Below are 22813 nucleotides of genomic sequence, written 5' to 3' on the forward strand. Positions count from 1 at the left end.
TGGTAACTGGGAAAGTCCGACTGGATCAGGGACCCATTTTCAACGGAGGCCCGGGGAGAAAAACTCCAGTACAGTGATAAATCACTGAATATTAAAGTTAATATTAATGAGTCTTATACTTCTTATTGTTCAGAAATTGCATGTTTATACGAAATCTGCTGTATTATTAATTCTGCTACTATGACACGAAAACTTTCTGAAAGCCAGTGTGCCAACACAACAAAAAACAAATGCCATAAACCAGGAGTATGAAAAAAATCTTTTTTTTTCTTATTTCTTGCAAGGTAGGCCCCCTGCACCCCTCCATGTAGGGGGGAGCAAGTCCCCACACCCCGGAACGTATATATGCCAACTCCTAGGTTACATCAACTCGAAGGAGGGAGGAAATCTCCCTATAAAGTGAATCATTGCCAGCACATAATTAGATATCACTCTGGCAATGATTTCCTATGGAGGAAAGTGTTTGGCCTTATGCTATTCATCTTTTTTTCCACAAGCAACTGAGGCTCAAGGACTTTATCCTCCAGATTGCTTAGGGAAGTTATTATTATCTTTTTAAGTGACTTAAGAGTAATAACTAAACAATCTCTGATCTGGGTCTTTTTTCATCCAGTATTTTTAGCTAGTTGTTTTCTTTTCGAGCAAAGAAGTTGAGAGGCAGGGAAGAAATTATATGCAGCAACTACTAGATGTTATAGGTTCATAGATGAAAACCAGGCTAAATGCCCTTAAAGACCATCTTAAATTTAGCTTAACTAATATCTTGAGGTCAAGGCCAAACCCGTTCCCTTGTGTTTATGAGGTTAAGACCTTAATCACTGTGCAAACTCCACCCACAAATGTCAGCTCTAGTGGGAATAGACCCCAGAACAATTTTTTATGCCTTTTACCATTTAACTAGTAGTCAAACTCGCTATCCTTGTAACACAGAGCCACTGCCATAGCATTCTTTGTGCTACACAAAAACACTGTCAACAGTCCCACATTCTCTGCTATTGCAGTGCATTATGGGCAGAAAGTAGCTTTCCAAGAAAACACAATCAGGTCAACATTCCTTCTCCCGATCAGAATGAAAAATAAATAAAAGTGATATTGAAGTGTATTAACCCACCAGTTAGTTCGCTCAGGAATGGGTGTAGCCTGTTTGACAAGGCGGCGGGCAGAGTTTCAGTATGTAAATACACCTTGATTGACACGGAATCCATACACACAACTAACTCCATCCTCGTCAAAATTATTACTTTCTCCTTTTTCAGGGGGGCAAGCCCCCCCTGCACAAGTGTTGTGCAACGGTGCTGGTACTGCAAACAATTTCAGCTGTTAATAACAGTATCGACTAGAGAAACAGTTTTGTGGTGTGAACTATGCCTGACTGACTGACTGAAATGTGATGTACAACAGGCATTTTAGTTTTATTATCCTAGTAAAACATCTCTCAAAAATGTCTACAATAAAACATTGGGTCACTTTCGGCACAGATGCTAAATATTAATTTCATTACAATGTGCCAGGCGGGGCTTGCTACTGTGCATCTGGTGGGTTAACCATCTTCAATATCACCTAAATAAATAAATAAATAAATAAAAATTGAAATTTTTGGTAGGCTTGGTTTACTTCCAATCTAAAAAAAGCTGATTTTTTTTCCAGCTTCCATCTGGACCAGTCCTTAAAGGACAACAACTGGATTCTATTATAGCAATAACCCACGCCTGGGTGTGGTAATGCTAAATTTACCCACGGTTGGTGTGGTTTGGTCCCGAGGGCGAAGCCCGAGGGACCAAACAAAGCCAACCGTGGGTAAATTTAGCATTACCCACACCCAGAAGTGGGTTATTGCTATTATACCATGACATTATTTAAGAAAAGAAACTATTACTTTTCTTAAATAATGGCATAGTATAATGCCTGTTTACTGCCCTTCCGCAGATGTCTGGCATCCGCGGCAGTTCTGATGTACCGCGCCTGCGCAGTACATCAGAGTTGTAAAGCAACGGAGAAAGCAGGTCTCCGTTGCTTTTTATTCGCTATGTTAAATGAGTTTAACATAGCGAGACAGTTTAAAATAAGCAACGGAGATGTCCGTTGCTTATTTTAAAACTGTCTCGCCATGTTAAACTCATTTAACATAGCGAACTAAAAAGCAACGAAGATCTTGCTTTCTCCGTTGCTTTTTTTAAAAACACTGTCTCGCTATGTTAAATGGGTTTAACATAGCAAGACAGCTTTAAAATAAGCAACGGAGATCTCCGTTGCTTATTTTAAAGCTGTCTCGCTATGTTAAACCCATTTAACATAGAGAGACAGTGTTTTAAAAAAACGTGTTATACTAATGGAAAAAGGACCGGACCTTTTTCCATTAGTATAACTCGATTTACAACGGGCACGCTGGCCAATCAGCGTGCACGTTTTTCGGCGGTCATGGTATAATATTAAATATTCAACTTCTCTGTCTTTTTTCTCCGTATTTTCAGTACCTGCTATGAATAAACAACACTACAGCATTTAAATATTTTAAATTGTCTGTTTCTTTCCGCTAGAACAGTATCTTACTGTAGTGTGGTGGTTTCACTTTCAAAAAACTTTTATCCCGCCCTGGAAAAGCTTGCTGCAGTCTCCAACTCATCGATGTCATAAAGGCCAGTGAATGCAGGCAGTATTCTGGCCAGTTCCCTCCCCAAACTGACATCACTACAACTGTCCAAAAAAAATAAATAAATAATTGCTGTGATGTCACAGCTCCCTGGTCCTTCCCCTACCCATACAGAAAGTAAAGGCTACAACTAGGAAACAGTACACGAGTCAGCTTTCCTGCTGTGAATCACAACACATAACAAATTACCCTTAGCGCTTTGAAAGCTAGATGTGATGGGGGAGTCGAAGTAGTACAATTCAGGCTTCACGAAAGACTACAGTTTAGCCATTCTAAAAAGAAGTAGCAGTAAAAAGCACCTTGAAAGCCTGTTCTGTGGCATTTGCACTGTTACTGTTTTAAGTAGTCATTGAATGGCTTGAAATGTTACTTAAAACTAAATGACTGAAAGACAGCAGTGTAGTGTGTGCATGTAAAATCAATGCAGTGTGAGGAGCTTTAGGAAGAAAAGGCCTGCGTTATTTACTTTTTTAGACAGACAAACACTGCATTGTTGGATACCTAGAGGCAGACTAAACAATCAGGATCAGTTCAAGATGGTAGACCCCATGTGGTCAGACTCTGAAATTATATATAAAACATTTAAAACCTGCAAATAATTCCAGAGTGGTGTTACAATGTAAGAAACGCCAAACCATGATGAAATAAACTTTTTATGAGTCTGTGGGTGCGGTTCTCCTTTAATGGATGGTATACCTAACCCTTACTGCAGTATAACTAATAAAAAGAATAAAAACAAATAGTAATCAATTCGTTCCCTTATTAATGAAACAAAATGACTTTTTATCAGTAATATATATCTAAATATTCTAATAGGTGCACTAAGTAATCGTAAACAAAATAAACTGCAGAAGGTTTTGAAATGAACTTAAACTCCGAACATGCTCATATTTAAAAAAACAAATATGAGGTAACCGAATACCTCCATCTCCCCGGAAAAAAAACTTACCAGGCAGGAAAGAGAAATGGTGAAAGAAAAATACGAGCTCATAACTCAATAAGAAAAATGCACCCATGCTCAAGCTGGTCCAAATTTCAGCAACATATTTACGTAATATACCTAACTAACCTCGTACAGATGTATATTTTCAACGATTGCGCCCCAAAACACAGCATGTCAAATTCAAACTCCCCCCCTTGCTGGTGGTTGCCGCAGTGACGGGTTACGTCACGTGACGCGCTTAATACGGCTATTTGAGCGACTCTTCAGCCATTTTTCCGTCGCTCAGCTGCAGAGACGCTTCTGGAAGGTAAGAAACATCTGAAAAAATCCGTAAATTATTTTTTTTTATTTACGGTTTTGACTTGTAAAAGGGGGTTAGGTCTATAACATACAACCGGTTTTGTATAAATGGACTGTACTGAAGTTGATTTCGTTATATTGGTACAACGTTTTGGGAAGTTCTAGCAGGCCTGTGTAAGACTGGGGTTATAATGGAGTGGACTTGGCGCGCTTTTTTCCCTTATGTGCTGTTATTTTTTGTCCTTTCAGGTTTTTTAAATATGTCGTAAATTGGGTCTTTTTGCATGTATCGATACTGTTCAGGAGCGTGACTGGGAATTTTGAGTGCTTTTTTTCCTCATTTGGTCTAATGGTATTAATAATCTTTGTCGGAAAAGTGAATGTTGGAGGAAGTGGAAGGCCTGTGGGCCTATTGGATCCTTTGAATGGAGCTGCTTTGTTTTCAAGTAGAACTGTGTAGAAGTTTAAACAGTTTAATGTTTTTGTTTGGGGTTTGTCTCTGCTTATCCGAGAGCTTCCGAGTGGCATGATTTAGACAGTGCTGTGCCCTCAGTAAGTGGGGAAACTATGTAGAAAGTGGTCACTATTTAGGCTGTTACTTAGAGCTCGCGCTGGAAATTGTGCGGTCCGTGGTGCTGCAAGTACGAAGGGTGGGGTGCTACTTTAGTGGTACCCATTAAACGCAGTTTCCTCATTTGTTTGCGGGAAAAATGAATAGAAACCAATTTGGCCCGTACTAACTAGCTGTGTCCGTGCCTGTCACTGCTGCTGGACTCAAATCTTTATGTACTGTGATGTTGGTGTTGCGTTATGCGGTTTTTTCTTGTATGTATACTTTAGGCGTTTCATCTGTGCGAGTAATGTTTAATTCTGACTTGCTGTTGCTTTTTACTCGGATTACTAATGGGTACTACATCTTATGCAGTCTAAATTGTGTAGTTTGTTATATTCTTGTTAAACTAAACCGTAGGTGGTCAGTTCTTGCACAAAATTGCCTTCCTGGTGGAAAGTATAAACAAGCAAAAAGGCAAATAACTGGTTGAAAAGGTAAATATCGTTTTGTCCAAGTTTGAGTTCCTACGTGCATTAGACAAACCGGGGCTAAGTATACAAAAATGTCTACTACAATTAGAAACATGAGCAACAGTGAAGTTCCTTTGTATCTGCAGGGGGTGATAGAATGAATTGTCTGAAGCGTGTTGCATTACTGCATTTTGCTCCCCTTTCACACTAAAAAAAAAAAAAGTTTCCTGGTACGTGGGACCATAGCGCCGATCTGCAATCTAGACTTGTATTCATTAGGTGTGAATGATAGCATTCCATTTTTCTTTTTTCATTGAGTTTCCCGGGGGATGTTTTTGGTTTTTGTTTGGCTTCCTTTAAATAGTTACGTGGGCGGGGTGAACTGCATCAGGGTTGGTTGTGTCCTTAATGTCATTCCCCGTTCCTGGCTTTGTTAGAGGTGTAGTTTTGGGAGTGTTTTTACTCGAGGTTTCGCGTTTAGCTTATTTCCTCACTACATCCTACGCACTAACCCGGGCTAGTAAGTCTGTTTTACGTCCAGTCATAACCAGTTCACTTCCCGTATTCCTACTTTCCTGTGCTGCGCAAGTCATGTCATTAATGCTTTCTTAATGTAGGTACGTTTCTGAAGTGCTTGTTTTATAATCCTAAGTTAATAGTTTATTTAGAACTGTTGTAAACCTATTTTCTGCACAAATCCAAGTAACATTTCTTGCAGCTGGTGTTACCGCGCCTCTATTACTCCAGATCCCGTTCAGCGTGTTCTGAATGCTACAGCCAGGGACATTTACCATAATCTTATATTTTAGTTTTCTGGGAGAAAATGGTTTACTAGAAATACAGCATTGCATACAAAGACTAGTCATAGGTGCTAGCAGCTGTAGAACCCTTGCAAGTCTAGCTATGTTAATCCCAAGTAATCTCCAGTTAGATGGCTGTAACTTGCAGAGTTAGTCTGAAGCAGACTACCCGTATCTGAGGGATATGGGGCTGCCAGCCTTGGGGTGAATTTGTAATCTGTCAATTTGTCAAGGTTGTTTAAATGGAGTCGAGCTGTTCTTCACATTAATTGGAAGTTTGTTCTAGAGTAGTGGCAGTTGCTGGGTCTGACATGGTCTCAATGTCGCAGACTTAAGATTTTAGTGCGACTGTTGTGCCGTTTGACTTGTGGGTGTGTAGCATATCCATCAGGGTGGAGTTGGAGGAGACTGTCCTGTAGGCAGGCCCAGGTCTCCCCTCTATAGCAATCACAGTATAATTAAGGGTTTTCAGTTTGTGTTGTCTTGGTGAGAAACCTCTTTTCAGCTGCTGCAGGTATCTGGTGGGGTATATGTATAAGGGAGCACTATATTCTTAATGGGTTTAAGGATAGAGTATAGTACTTGTTGCATCTTTAGGTCTGGGTTCCATGCATTTCTCAATGTAGAAGACTTTCCTTGTCCTTGTGGAAGCTTGTCTATGTTCATACTGCTCTCTCTACCTGTTCCTTGTGGAAGCTTGTCTATGTTCATACTGCTCTCTCTACCTGTTCCCAGATAGCTCACCACTGGGTTTGAACCGTTGGGAGGGTGCTATTGCTTTTTTGCATTACATTGTTGGGGACTCTGTAATTGCATCCAGTATGTATTGTCAGTGAGCCAGTTGGCTGCCCATCTAATGATGGAGTTGATCCTAGCTGGGAGTGTCTCGATGCCAGAGTAGGGGGTTGTCAAAAGCCTTGGCTAGGTCAAGGTATGCAGTCTGCCGGGGCTTTGACTTTCTTGGAAAGTCTACTAGGTTTAATGAGCATGAAGTTTAAGAAACTCAAACTGGGTTGAGTCTAAAGTTTGAAGGTCGCCTGTGTTCTTGTTAAGGTGTTTGTCAGTGGCCTTGCATGTAAGGCTGGCTAGACTTCAGCTGGAACAAAGTTAGAATGCAAAGTGGGTCTCTAGGTTCTGTGTTGGATTGGTTAATTAACCTGGAGTGTTTGATCCCATCAAGACTGTATTTGGTCTTGGGAGAGTACAGATATGACCTCTCTAGAGGACTGTCTGGTATCCTTTGAGCTGTGGCTGGCAGTTTCCTCAGGCATCATATCAGTAGTACCATCTACTGGTTTATCTGGCTAGGAATGCTGTTTTAGCTTCATAATTGGCTTTAAAGGAACGTGCTTGTTCATGTGCTGATTCTTCCTGAGTTGGTTCCTGCACACTCTTCCTCTTCACTGTTGTATTGGGAGGGGCTAATCCAGCCGGGCACAGCAGAGTCTATACAGCTGAAGTGTTTGATGGGGCATTCAAAGACATTTAAGCCTCTTTGGGGGGGGGGTAGACTGTGCAGAGCATTTGTAACAAGTCCTGAAAACTGGACAGTCATGTTTGTGCTCATGTAGATCACCCAGTCCATGGAAGGATAGCTGAAATATCCTATGACTTAAGGTTTTGGTAGGCAGTGCACTTTCTTTGGTTCTTGGTGGGGGGCCTATGGTTAACAGTGCAGTAGAGTTGCATATGGTTAATGGACATGAAGTAGCTTTGAGTGAATTGTACTGTGACATGTTATTCTTGGCTTTAATGAAGATCAAGACTCCACCTTTGGTTCTGTCATGTTTATTTTTTTGAGGTCTGAATGTGAGAGAGGTGGTACAGCCTTGCAAGCTGGGGTTCCCTTTGTGGTCTTGGACCATGTCTGACTGCGCAGGTGGTGTCAATCTTCCAAGGTGAGGATTGCTTCCAGAGAACTTCCGTGTTCACATTCTTGGGGAGCTTCAAAATTCACTTGATAAACTCAGTTCTGTAAGGGACGGTGGCGCAGACCATCTGTGGCAAAGCAACATGGCCTGCAACCCAGGCTGACTGGTACTGGACCCCCTTGACTGGCATTAACATGCTAAGGTAATGAAGTCCATTGTTTATATTGTGGCATCCTGGGAGCAAGTATAATGCTGCTTTAGGGTTAGTCCCACCTGCCTGGGACAAGTCACACCAACATGGATCAAGTCCTAACAGTATTTGTTCAGTGACATGAATGCATGTGATTTGACAGATCCTGGCACCTGCCAAGTAGCTGACCATGACCTCCTTTCTCTCCAGTCAGGTGACCGGGACATCTGTGTCCTACTATGCAGTCACATATAACACCATATAGTTGGTATTTGTTTTTAGGAGTAAGTGGTCAGGTATCCCAAGGCTGGTGAAATGATGTTGGGGAAGGGATTGTACTAGTTTGGTCAGTTGCTCTTGAAGAGAGTCAATGAGGGACTCTGCCTAACCTGGACTGGGATTTTATTCCAGAGTGAAGGGAGCCTCTGGGTTATGAATCTGTCCCTCCAGCATGTCCTATTTATTTCAGTGCTGAGGTTCAAGTCTCTCGAGCGTGTAGCTCGATGGGACTTGGATTTTTTGAGGTGCCGCATGTCCCTTAATTCTGGGTTGGACGTGGCCTTATACGTCAGGCACAGGTCACCTCTGAGCAGGCAGTATGCCACTGAGTAGAGCTGGAGTTTCTTTAACCGGGCAGCATATGGCATCTGTTTGAGCCCTTTGATCCTCGGTGAGGTACTTTTGGAGTCTTTCCAGTTGCTGCAGGTGTTTGGTAAGGTACATCCCAAAAGGGGCATTGTACTCCATTATGGGCCTGATGAGGGATGAGTAAAGAGGCACGATGACCTCCCCTAAACTAGATGTGAATTCCTTCATGATTAGGTGGGCTATATAAAATGTTTTTCTAACCACTTTGGCCACGTGGTTGTCAAATGAGAGATTGCTATCAACTTGGGTCCCCAGGTCCCTAATTACTTCTGTACTTAATGGATTACCACATATGTGGTAATTTGTGGGCACTTTGTTTTTGCCAAAGGGGATGACTATACACTTTTTGGCGTTTAGCTTGAGGCCATGGCTCTGGCACCAGTTGTCTGTTTCTACGAGGCCCTTTTGGAGGATGCTTGTCGGCTGGAGAGTCTATTATGGCACCCAGTTTGCAGTCATCTGCAAACTTGGTCAGCCACAGTCCTTCCGTGTTGGCCTGTACCTCTGAGAAATGTATACCAAACAAGAGAGGTCCCAGGACAGCCTTGTGGGACGCCACTTGTAACTGGTTTGGAGTCTGACATGGCTCCAGCAATTCTAACCATGTGGGTTCTGTCCTTGAGCCAGTTGTCAACCCATCTAGTGACATAGGGGTTTATATTTAAGCTGGTGAGCTTATTCTAGTGACATAGGGGTTTATATTTAAGCTGGTGAGCTTATCTATAATGCCTGAGTTGGGTATTGTATCGAAGGCTTTTGCGAGGTCCAGATAGGCTGTGTGGACCACCTTCCCTTCGTCAATGGCCTTGGTGACTGTTTCAAAGAAGTCAACCAGGTTTAAGAGGCAGGATCTGCCCTTAACAAAGCCAAACTGGGTAGGATCCAGTGTCTGTAGGTCCCCAATATCTTTATTTATGGGGTCCATGATGATCCTTTCCATAGCTTTGCAGACCAAGCTAGTCAGGCTTATGGGGCGATAGTTTCCAGGGTCTGTTGAGGCACCACCTTTGTGGAGAGGGACCACTGTTGCTGTACGCCACTCTTTGGGTACATATCCTGTAGTAAGGCTGAGATTGAACAGTAGTTTTATGTTTGGGTTTAGCTCTTCTTGGAGTTCATGTAGGACGCAGCCTGGGACACCGTCTGGTCCCATTGATGCTGTGTTTTTTGCTTTGGAGAGGGCGGCTCCCACCTGAGCATCTGAGATGTCAGGGGGGCAGCACTCTGGGATAGATATTTGCCCTTTTGGTGGGGAGGGGGTGGGAGTTTGCACTGAACTTGTCAGCTAGGATGTTGGCAATGTCTGTGGGATCAGTGTGTTTTTTGTCATTTTGGACTAATTCTGAGCATATCTGGGAATTCCCACCCAGGTTCCTAACATAACTAAAGAAAGCCTTGTGATTTTCCTTAGTGTCCTGTGCAATTTTTCTCTCTAAGCTGGCCTTTGACTATTTTATGAGTGCCCTTAGTTTTTTGCTAATACTGATCAGAGATGCCTTCCCTTTTTGGGATTTTGCTCTTATCATTTAGTAGCTTCCTTCTATTGTATAGTTTATGGCTGGGGTCCACCAGACAGGTAGTCTGCCTTTGGAGGATTGGGTCTTGGTTTTATTTGGGATTGCATGATCCATGCAGTCCTGAAGGTGTTCATAGAATGCATTTATAAAGGATTCTGCGGTCTGGGCCGTATTTTCCACAGGCCTGGGGGCTTTGAAGGATTCCACCTCGGTTTTGAGGAGTGTGAAATTTGCTTTAGAGAAGTTTTTCACTGTGGTTTTCTGGGCAGGGGGTGGGGTTGGGATGTGAATATCCAGTGAGATCAGTTTATGGTCTGATCTTACCAGTGAGGGATACACTTCTGGTCTGGAGCATAGAGTCCCCATGTTGGTGATCAGGTCCGGTATGTTTTCCCCTCTTGTGGGAGTGGTAACAAGTTGTTCCATAGCGTTTGAGACCCCCTGTCCATCGGGGTGACTGATGTGATCCCCAGGGTGAATTTCCTATCACCCATCCAATCGTTAAGGTTCCTTTTGAAGAGGGCCAAGGAGGCATTCTGGTTGACATGTATGGGGAGTCTCTGCGTCAGGAACCCATCCCTCCAGCATGTTTTGATCATTGTGATGACAAGGTTTAGATCCCTGGAGCATGTGGCTCTGAGGGATTGGGATTTCAAGTGGAGCATGTCCAACAGTTCGGTGTTTGACATGGCCTTGTATGCTAAGCCACAGTACAGCTGAGAGTTTAAGTCGGCATAAGGCATCTGCTTTAGGCCTGTGTTTCTTTTAGTGAGGTATTTCTGCGGCCTTTCCAGTTGTTGCAGATGTCTTGTGAGGTACATACCAATTGGGGTGTTTTACTCTATAATGGGTCTAACGAGGGATGAGTACAGTGGTACAACTTTTCTTCCAGAAAAAAAAAAAAAAAAAAAAGCCCTTCAAGAGTACAGCAGGTTTCTTTAATGTATTCCTTAACTTCACGGCCCTTTTCCTCCCTGTTTACATTGTCCTCTGTAAAGCAACAACAAAGCATTTACAATTTTTATTTCCCCTTAGTTCTGTAACAGAAGCCTACCTTCTCATACTGTGATGGTTTCACTTACAAAATGATTCTCTCACATTTGAATAAAGCTTGCTGGAATTGCCCAATTACTGACATCCAGGGTTGCCACCTTTTAACAAGTGCAAAGTGGGACATGGGGGTGTGGTCAACAGGATAGGGGTGTGGCCAGCATGACACTGGCCACACCCCCACCACGACATCACCAGAGTTGTTAAAGGAGATGCAGTATTATAGAGGAATGGAGCAAAAAAGAGTTTACAGTTTGAAAAAGGTCAAATAGTAAATGAGGTAATGTAGGGGGCATTTTGGCCATTGAAGACTAACATTAACACAGCTTGTAGAAAATGAAATGCATTATTTTTACCACTGAACATGCCCACCACACCCCACAAGACAAAAAAAGTTAACCATATTCACTGAACCAAAAAACAGTAAAATGAATGAGAATGCACAGTGGATACCATAGACCTAATTTAGCTTTTGACCACAGCAGTTAAGAAATGTATGGCACTAATTTACACAGCGCAATGATCTATTAATAAACATGCCCAACAGCAGCACTGCTCATAATCTGATTATAATGAAAACAGTAAATAAGTATGTTGAAGACATCACTAAAACACAAAATAAAAACTTTGCTACTTAGATGCAGCACAATCTCAAATACATTGCATTAACTTCAGAGCATCCATCCACAAAAAAAATAAATAAATGGGGAAAAAAGTCCAAACATTTTAACTTTAAAACTACAATGTACAGCAGACTCCATGGGCTCCTTTTACTTCAAAACATAGCAATTAATCCAGCACAGCAATGCAATAAACAGGCCCAAGTAAAAGTAACACACCCATATTCACATTACAAGCAAAACAGTACATTTTAACCTTATTAAAAATGCATAATAAATTAAATGCACACATTTACAAGTATAAATGAAAACTATCTTGAAACAGCTTTGGCAAATTGGCAACATGTACCTACTAGAATAATAAATGAATTACATTAACTGTTACCATTCCCCCTCAAAAGGTAGACTTGTACCACATAGACATGGACTTGCAGGAACAGGAAAAATTACCTAAACAGTATATCGTAACTTCCTGAAAACAGCATTATAGTGCATATTTCCATACAAAAAAGTACAAACTATGCTCAAACAGTTCCTATATGCATACAGACAATACCCAGAAAAAGCTACGACAATAGAAATGCATCACACTAAGTTTATATTTCACTGCCCCCCAACAGAAAAACAACTTCTATACACAGTTCAGCCTTTTAAAAGTAATGCTTCCAAATCATACCCCCAAGCATAATAACAATTACATATACATTCAGGTTTTATATCTTTAAAAACTACTACTCAAAAATGTCTAACTACTACAGATTTAAATATTGCGTACTGCACCCACCATCTGCCTTTAAACATTAAAAAAATTAAACCACAATATATTCCCATTTTAAACTAGTACAAAAGTCTCAAAATAACCACTGCACAGATTTAAATACTACATCCCCATCTACCACTAAACATGAAAAACTTAAATAAAGCACACTACACCCTTGCTGGCTTGGCTCCCTTGCTGGCTAGGCTGGCTTCAATGGTGAAAAAAAAAAATCAGATCTTTTGTCGGGACTCGCAGCTGCTATAGAGCTTAGTGCTCTACAGCTGTGACCTTTATGGGGCTCTTCAGAAGAAGTTCCCGCCCCCTATGATGGCTGCAGCCAATTACTGTGCTGCATTACCACCCGGACCTAGCAGAGAATCCCTCTAACTGCAGGTCCGGGTGGTGACGTAGCCGCATTGCCGTGGAAAAAACGGAAGTATTTTCAGCTTTTCCACGGCAATTTTAAAATGCGAAGCGCTGCAAGCGCAAAGGGGAAAAAACGGGACTTTTAAAGTCCCACGCTTGGTGAGCGCGGGAAGCGGGATGAGAGCACTCAAACCGTGAGTGTCCCGCTGACAACGGGACGGGTGGCAACCATGCTGACATCGAGGCCAGGAAGTGCAGGTACTTTTTTAATCTGTTCCCTCCCACAAAGTGACATCACCACAACTGTAATATGATTCTAATTAAAATAAGACCCACCCATTCTGTGATGTCATGGCTCCCGTGTTCTTCCCCCAGCCTGAGTGCTGTTAATTTTATTCAGTAGTAGTGTAGTAACACCAATGTTTGGAAACACAGAAATTTGGTATGCATACTTGTACATTCTGGACTGCATATGATGCTTGGGTGGTGTATCGCTTGCATACTTCTCTGTATTTGCACCAGATACTGCTAGTGTTCAGTGCGGGAATAAAAAGATTAAAACATTACCCTGGTATCAGAGGTGGCAGTGCAACATTTTCATAGTGGCTTAACATCAGAGTAGCTCTAAGCAAGCACCATGTGAAACCTGAACAAACACCTAGAATTATTCAGTGCAGCTTCCACACCTTAAGTCTGAAAATGAATTCACATACTCACATAACAGGAGTAGCTGCATTGATGGCTAAAGGTGTATGGGCATGTCTGGTGGTTTCTCCACTGCAAAACTGGCATGTAATGGTGGAGATATTTGGAAGGCATCAGCTAACACACCAGTATATTAAAACCGTAGCACCAATTGAACTTGAGGCTGGCAAATAGATTTAGTAAGGGATCTTGTCCACGCACAAATATTTCAACAGTGATTCTTTGCAGTGGCATCCATTATCTGATTCAAGGTAAGTTAACCTTTATGTCCTTTATTTAAAAAAAAATCAATAAAATATTTACTTTTATGTGATTTCTGGACACAAGAAAAGGAAGGGGAAAATACCACAATGTGGTTTGTATGTACAAAGACAACAAAGACAAATCCAGGGACACTGCAAAAGTTTTATCTGCAAGCCAGCCAGTGGAGTAAAAACATGAAGGCAAACACTGCATACCAACACACTTGCACATGTAAATCTCAATTTTTATCAAGGTGGAAGCATGAAGTGATACCTTGACACTTAAATTAATAAAGATCTAAACTGGTTAATAGTATAGCAATAACCCATGCCTGGGTGTGGGTAATGCTGGACTTACCCACAGTTGGCATGGTTTGGTCCTGAGGGCTTCACCCTCGGGACCAAACAAAGCCAACCATGGGTAAATCCAGCATTACCCACACCCAGAAGTGGGTTATTGCTATTATACAATGACATTATTTAAGAAAAGAAATTACTTTTTTTAAATAATGGCATTGTATAATGCCTCTTAACTGCCCTTCCGCGGCTGTCTGGTATTCTGCGGCAGGTCTGATTACACAGTACATCAGAGCTGTGGGCAAAAGCACTGTTTCCCTATGTTAAATGGGTTTAACATGGTGAGACAACTTTAAAATAAGCAACTGTCACGCTATGTTAACCCCATTTAATATAGCGAGACAGCTTTAAAAAAAAGCATTTACACCCTGTGTCGCTATGTTAAAGGAGTTTAACATAGCGCGACGGCTTTAAAAAAGCAACTGAGGTTGCTTTTTCTAAACCTGTGTCGCTATGTTAAACTCTTAACATAGCGAGACAGTGTTTTATACTAACGGAAAAAGTCTGGGCGACTATACCTTTTTCCGTTAGTATAACGGGCACGCTGGTTGGGCTGGCCAATCAGCATGCACGTTTTAGGGGAGGAATTGTATAATATAAATGTTCTTTAGCTCCTTGGTGCAAGACATTACTGGATGTGATTGCAGTCAAGTAAGGCCATGGCTATAGTGCAGCAAAAAAATGTCCCCTCTAACAAAGGAAATGCTAGCGCAAAGATTAAATTACATGAGTCAAGCACCCTGCTGGGATCTGCCAAACAATGGAATTACCAGGTCAAATTACCCTCAGGACTTTGACAGCTAGGGAAGTGTTATGGGGGAAGGAAGGGAAGAAGTAAATGGACTGGAATTCATTGTCACAAATTAGTGCCATTTAAATTAAATTAGAAAAAAGGCAGCAGTAAACCACACTTGGAGTGTGGCATTTGCACTGTTTCTGTTTTAAGTAGTCATCCAGCAGCAGGGAATGCTACGTGCACTGTTCTATTTTACTCCGGACTTTGTACGCATGCAACATCTACGAAATGACAGGAACTTTAGGCAAATGGAGGCCTGCATGATGTAACATTTTTGAGCCAAACAATGATTTCTGGGATACTGGGTGGCAACCTGACTTATCCAAACTGCGTCAATATGCCAGCCTCCAGGTGGTCAGTCTGGAACTGCATATAAAAATATTTAAAATCCTGTAAATAATCGGAGTGCTGTTAAAAGTGTAGGAAACATCATGCCATGACTTAAACATGTTTTTTGTCTGTGGGTACAGTACTTTAAGTGAGGTGTGCCACATAGGATTTCCTGACTGTTGTGGCGGTGTGCCCCACAGGATTTCCTGACTGTTGTGGCGGTGTGCCCCACAGGATTTCCTGACTGTTGTGGCGGTGTGCCCCACAGGATTTCCTGACTGTTGTGGCGGTGTGCCACATAGGATTTCCTGACTGTTGTGGCGGTGTGCCACATAGGATTTCCTGACTGTTGTGGCGGTGTGCCACATAGGATTTCCTGACTGTTGTGGCGGTGTGCCACATAGGATTTCCTGACTGTTGTGGCGGTGTGCCACATAGGATTTCCTGACTGTTGTGGCGGTGTGCCACATAGGATTTCCTGACTGTTGTGGCGGTGTGCCACATAGGATTTCCTGACTGTTGTGGCGGTGTGCCACATAGGATTTCCTGACTGTTGTGGCGGTGTGCCACATAGGATTTCCTGACTGTTGTGGCGGTGTGCCACATAGGATTTCCTGACTGTTGTGGCGGTGTGGTTATCTAAGGAGACCGCTGTCCGCCTGTGTCCCTGAGATTCTCATCGCACTTTCGGTGTAGTGTACCGCCACCTATGTGGTAATTCATGGGTACACGATTTTTCCCAAAGGGGATAACTAAATTTCTTGGCATTAACCTTGGAGCCCATGGCTCTGGCACAAAGCATCTGTTTCTGTACGGCCCTTTTGTAGAATATCCACATCATTTGGGATTCAGTAATGGTTCCCAGTTTGCATTCCTCTGTTAGCCAGAGTCCCTTAGTGTTGGCCTATACTTCAGAGAAGTATGAATTTGGAGTCTGCTACTTTTTACAGTGTGGGTTCTGTCAGTAAGCCAGTTGGCAACCATCAAGTGATGTAGAAATTTATGCCCAGCTTAGTAAATTTATGATTCCAGAGTTGGGGATGGTGTTTAAGGCCACTGTTGTCCACAGATCTGGTGACTGATTCAAAGAAGGTAATGACCAGGTCTAGCATATTGGAGCCCCTGGTAGGACAATGGATTAGTTCATCCAGGGCATTGGAATTTATGAATTACAAAAACTGTTGGGAAAGGTGTTGGTACCTGACTAGTTTTCCCAGTTGATGGCAGAGTAGTTGAAATCACCCCAATATTAAGGTGTTTGGTTGTATCTTAATATTTTCCAGTATGTTTAGAAAGGTGTGAATCTTGGGGCATGGTGGTGGATCTGTAGCGAGCTACAATTTGGATTGCGGTCTTGCTTAGTTGCATCTGGAGAATTTCAGGTGCATTGTGTTGGGGAAACTAGCCTGGAGGTGAGAATATCCTTGGTGATTATGGACCCTCCTCCACCAACTGACATGTCTAGGGAAAATGAGTTTCTAAGTGGGGGACTTGTTGAAGGCACCCCCCCTAACACTGTACAGTGTGCTGCAACTTCAAGGCTTAAATAGAGGTGAAATGAAGAACACTTTTGTGTTTCTGGTCTCTTAATAGACTAGGTAAACACTGCTTGCTGTGAGCTATCAACCACAGCAGGAAATGGCTGCAATCAACTTTGCTATTTTGGCCGATGCAAAGAGGATGTGTTGAAGGGCTGCAACTCTGGCATAACATAATAAAAATTGGCCACTTTTGTGATCCCTGTCTTATCCTTGAGAAGCAAGAAATTATAATTAAACTGCATGCTGATTTCTGTTTAGATGGAGATTTTTCTCTATATGGGATGTGGTACTGCAGGCATTACCTAGTGGGAATTCTACTTCAGTGTAGAACTAGGCTTCAGGCGTTTTGGGGGGTAGCAACATTGAATTTGGCCACCAGCACTCTCTTTAAAATGTTTGATTTACTTATCCCTGTGGGCATGTCTCATGATGTGGGGGGGGGGGGTGCAATTATGGTTGTCAAACCACTCTACAGGTAGAGTTCCTGTAAAACAGCTTTATTGCTGTGCAGCTGGAAGTGGTGCTTGCTGTGCATCTCCACCTGTCAGGCCTGGTATTGCTGGCAGTGGAATGGGTTCTACATGGGTGTAGATAGGAGTGATTTAAAGGACTGACCAGGCTATAAGCCCCCACCAAACCACTGGGTAAGTTTGGGCCATGCAAGAATCACTTTGGTATAGTGAGGCTCCTTTCAATGCAAGGTATTTACCTGCATACTTTTGGCCCCTTCTGATATCAGATTATTCTTACAGTATGAACTCTGTTCTGAGTTAACTGTTAAAATCAGCCTGGTTTTCATGCTGGAAGACTTCACACCCTACTCATTTATTACTTAAAGTAGGGCTGAAAGTCAAGCCCTCCAGAAATCGCATGTTTTCCACACCATGGTAGAATTCTGACTCCAGTCTCTTTGAGTGGTCACGAGGGTACATCACCCAAGGAACCCCTAAGTTGAATATTGAACTAATTGGATGTGTACTTTGGGGATGTTTGCATGAGTAGGTGTTCATAGTGGTCTCCAAAAAAAAAGTTTGTGGGGGGGGGTGCCTTTTTATAGAAAGTACCTGTAAAGCAAGTATATGAATTCACAATATAAAATGCAAGGTTGTTCTTTCTGTGGAGGGGTGACTAGACTACTTCACTGTTAACAGATGTTTGAAGATTTGCTCTGATTTGATTCTGTGGTTGCACTGTTATCAGAGTATGATCACATGTAGGTCTTTACCAGAAAATCGCCAAGACAAGGGCTTGAGTGTTTAGCAGGTGTCATGAGCATCCCACAGCTACTAGATGCTTGCCTGTGAGCAACAACCCCCCCCCCCCCTATGGTCTTGGCCTGGGGCTGGACTGGTTTTCCCTGTGTAAATACACTGCAGGTTTTTATACACTTGGTGCACATGTTTAGATGGTGCAATATAGTATGCAGTGCCTTATAGTAAAAAACACTTCAGACTGGCTGATTTCGTTAGGTCTGGTATGTGAACTGGATATCAAGACTTTCAGATTCGTTTTGGGTCTGTTTTGATCTCTAAGGTAACACCTGCTTGCTGTCACATAGCCTTGCAAGGTCTCTAATGTGGAAGTCCCCAGTAGTGACTGTCCTCTTTCCATTGGGTAATGGAGTGTAATTGCCTGTGCTTGACCTTGAGTGTGTCAGTTTATCTGGTTAACATGATTCTTGTTATGAATGCTGCTGTAATCGAAGGTAGTCACACTTGTGCCATCTGCAGTTGAGGGTATGCTGAATGCTTAAAGTTGCATGGTTAAAGTCAATCTCCTCTCCGGTCCAGCTGGTGAATCTGGGAATCTTTAGGCAATGTTACAACTGCCTCGTGTACAGACAACCCTCTTCTCCTCCAAATTCCAACACAAGAGATGCAACTGTATAGCCAAACTGGAGGCTAAGCTCTTTCAGCTCAGTACTGGCGTAACCCGTCAGGAGGAGAAGGAAACCACACTCACTACAATTCCAGTCTCACCTAGGCCTGCCACGACAGCAAACCAAACACAAACGTACTCGAGGCTCTAAATAAAAATCTGCCTAAGCAGCAGACACCAAGCAACCAATACCCCAAAACACGTGCAACACACAGCCCACAAAGCCAGTGTGCTGAACAGTCATGGCCCTTAAGGCTAAACACAGCTGATACACTTGTAATGGGCGACTCTTGTCGTCAGGCACACTTGACGTCCCGCTCACCAGGCTGAATAAGAAGGTCACAGAGCTGTCTGGTGCTAGGATCCGCCACGTAACACAACACTCGGGTCACTCCAAGGCAATATGTGTTATTGTCCATGCTTGTGTGAATGACCCGAGATATACCTCCCTGGACTACATGAAGAGACAGAGGAGCTCTTACCCTCACCAAGAATGATGCCACAAGATGATTAATTTCAACAATTGTCTTAAGTATTGGTGTCATTCAAAGGGGATCCAATGCCTGTTGGCCTGATGACATGCTTGACAAGCCACAATGCTTCGCTAGGGATGGCTTGCACCTGTCACCCCTGGGCTTTCGGATATTGGCAAAGGTTCTTGCTACCCCCGTAGTGCCTTTTTTAAGCAAGGCTCAAAAGACAAACCCACCTCCATAGGTATCGCAAGGGATAGGTTCATAGGTTTATACTAGGCTATCTGCCATAAGGCATAAGCCTAGCTTAAAGTTTTGTGGCTTACGCCACCCCTTATATGAAAAAATACTGTGTCCATTAGTTTGTTGGGACTCTGTCCAGCAGTGACACAGATGATTTCTGGGGTAAACCTACGATCTCCCATCCACAGGTCAAGATTTCTCGAACAGAGCCAGCGAGGTGCTCTGCCTCACATGGACCGGGATTGTATTCCACAGCATAGGGAGTCTGAGTGATAAATCTATCCCTCCAGCACATCCTATTTATATCCGTGCTAAGGTTTAAGTCGCTTGCTCTAGTGGTTTGGTGGATTTGGATTTTTTTGAGGTGGAGCATGTCCATTAATTCCAGGTTGGACATGGCCTTGTATGTCGGGCACATGTCACCTCTGAGCAGACTGTATGCGACTGAATAGAGCTGGAGTTTCTTCAATCTGGCAGCATATGACCGATTTATCCTTTTGGTGAGGAACTTTTGGGGTCTCTCCAATTGCTGCAGATGTCTGGTGAGATACATCCCGAATGGGGCATTGTACTCTATCATTGGTCTGATAAGTGAAGAGTACAGGGGAGCAATGACCTCACTAGATCTGGATGTGAATCCCTTCATGATCAGGTGGGCAATGTAGAAGGTCTTTCTAACCACTTTAGCAACGTGAGTGTCAAAGGAAAGGCCACTGTCAACCTGGGTCCCTGATGACCTCTTCTGTGCTTAGTGGATTGCCACCTATATGGTAGCTTGGGGTTACCTTGTTTTTCCCGAAGGGTATGACTATACATTTTTTGGCGTTTAACTTCAGGCCATGGCTCTGGCACCAGCTATCTGTTTCCGTGAGTCCCTTCTGAAGGATATCAGTGTCCGATGCACTTTCCACTATGGCGACCAGTTTGCAGTAGTCTGCAAACTTTGTCAGCCAAAGTCCTCCCATGTTGGCCTCTACTTCTGAGAACTAGATGCCGAACAATAGGGGGCCAGGGAACGAGCCCTGTGGGGGACCACTTGTGACCGGCTTGGAGTCTGACATAGCGCCAGCAGCTCTAACCCTGTGGGTTCTGTCCTTAAGCCAGTTTGCAACCCATCTTGTGACATGGGTTTACATTTAAGCTGGTAAGTTTTTCTACAATACCCGAGTGGATAAGCAACTGAGTAAATGCTACTCAACGCCAGAAGTCTAAACCTAAAGTTGCATGCACTCGAAACTCTCCTTGGCATGGAGAACATCTATATCTGTGCAGTAACAGAAACCTGGTTCAAGGCTCCCGAGAGCACCCCAGCACTACCAGGTTATACCTCATACCATGCGCTTTGGCCCCAAAACACGGACCGAACCAGAAAAGGAGGGGGGTATAGATATTCGTCAGATACCCACACCTCCAGGTTGGTGGCATAGCACGAAGCATCAGACTATCCATGTGCAACTAACAGTGGGTAAAACTGCCTTCCAGTTTATAGCCTATACAGACCACCCTCCCAAACCCAGGAACCCCACTTGGCCTTCCTGAGAACACTGGAAAATTTGAAAGTCTCCAAACACCATTATATTGGGCGACTTCAACTACCCAAACAGACTGGGGAGCATTACTCTAGCTCCGACACCCTAGCTCAAAGGTTCCTAGAATTTATAAACTCAAATGCTATGGAACAACTTGTTGCCACTCCCACGAGGGGAAAACATACTGGACCTGATCATCGCCAACATGGGGACTCTATGCTCTGGACCTGGACCAGAAGTGTATCCCTCGCTGGTAAGATCAGACCATAAACTAATCTCGCTGGATATTCACATCCCGACCCCACCCCCTGCCCAGAAAACCACAGTGAAAAACTTCTCTAAAGCAAATTTCACACCAAAACTGAGGTGGAATCCGTCAAAGCCCCCAGGCCTGTGGAAAATACAGCCCAGACCGTAGAATCCCTTATAAACGCATTCTATGAACACCTTCAGGAATGCATGGATCATGCAATCCCGGATAAAACCGACCCAATCCTCGACTTCCTGTCTGGTGGACCCCAGCCATAAACAAACTATACAAATACAGGGAGGAAACTACTACATAGAGCAAAATCCACAGGGAGGAAGCTACTACATAGAGCAAAATCCTGAAAAGGGAAGGCATCTTTGATCAGTTTTGGCAAAAAACTACAGGCACTCAAAGGCCAGCTTAGAGAGAAATTGCATTGCACAGGACACTAAGGATAATCACAAGGCTTTCTTTAGTTATGTTGGGAACCTGGGTGGGAATTCCCAGATGCTCAGAATTAGTCCAAAATGACAAATTACACTGAACACACAGACATTGTGCTGAACCTGTCAGCTAGGATGTTAGCAAACTCTTCCCCCACACACACACACACACACACACACACCAAAAGGGCAAATATCTATCCCAGCAGAGTGCTGCCCCCCTGACATCTCAGATGCTTGGGTAAGAGCTGCCCTCTCCAAAGCAAAAGACAACAGCATCATTGGGACCAGATGGTGTCCCGGGCTGCGTCCTACATGAACTCCAAGAAGACCTAAACTCAAACATAACTACTCTTCAGTCTCAGCCTTACCACAAGATATGTATCCAGAGTGGTGTACAGCAACAGTGGTCCCTCTCCACAAAGGTGGTGCCTCAACAGATCTTGGAAACTGTTGCCCCATAAGCCTGACTAGTTTGGTCTGCAAAGCTATGGAAAGAATCATCATGGACCTCATAAATAGATATTGGGGACCTACAGACACTGGATCCTACCCAGTTTGGCTTTAAGGGCAGATCCTGCCTCTTAAACCTGGTCGATTTCTTTGAAACTGTCCCCAAGGCCATTGACAAGGGGAAGGTGTTTCTCACAGCCTACCTGGACCTCGCAAAAGCTCACCAGCTTATAAACCCCTATGTGACTAGATGGGTTGCAAACTGGCTCAAGGACAGAACCCACATGGTTAGAATTTCTGGAGCCATGTCTGACTCCAAACCAGTTCTCAGTCCTGGGACCTCTCGTTCTGTATATATTTCTCGGAGGTACAGGCCAACACGGAAGGACTGTGGCTGACCAAGCTTGCGGATGACTGCAAACTGGGTGCCATAATCTACTCTCCAGCCTACAAGCATCCTCCAAGGGCCTCAAACAGACAACTGGTGCCAGAGCCATGGCCTCCATCTAAACGCCAGAAAGTGTATAGTCATTCCCTTTGGCAAAAACAAAGTGCCCACAAATTACCACATAGGTGGTAATCCATTAAGTACAGAAGTAGTAATTGGAGACCCAAGTTGCTCTCATTTGACAACCACGTGGCCAAAGTGGTTAGAAAAACATTTTGTATAGCCCACCTAATCATGAAGGGATTCACATCTAGATCAGGGGAGATCATCATGCCTCTACTCATCCCTCATCAGGCCCATAATTGAGTACAATGCCCCTTTTGGGATGTAACTTGCCAGACACCTGCAGCAACTGGAAAGACCCCAGAAGATCCTCACCAAGAGGAT

General features: G+C 43.3%; 1 protein-coding gene across 1 annotated transcript in view; it reads left to right on the forward strand.

The window, feature by feature from the left end:
- The first annotated feature begins 3805 nt into the window (after positions 1-3805).
- Positions 3806-22813, forward strand: part of RAN (RAN, member RAS oncogene family) — a 43702-nt gene continuing 24694 nt past the window's right edge. The window contains exon 1 of the mRNA XM_044068741.1: positions 3806-3900. The gene's annotated coding sequence lies outside the window, so the exon portion shown is untranslated. The remainder of the gene's footprint in view (positions 3901-22813) is intronic.

Source organism: Protopterus annectens, chromosome 4.part0 (genome assembly GCF_019279795.1).
Source record: "Protopterus annectens isolate FY-2018-M chromosome 4.part0, PAN1.0, whole genome shotgun sequence".
NCBI classification, from domain to species: Eukaryota; Metazoa; Chordata; order Ceratodontiformes; family Protopteridae; genus Protopterus; species Protopterus annectens.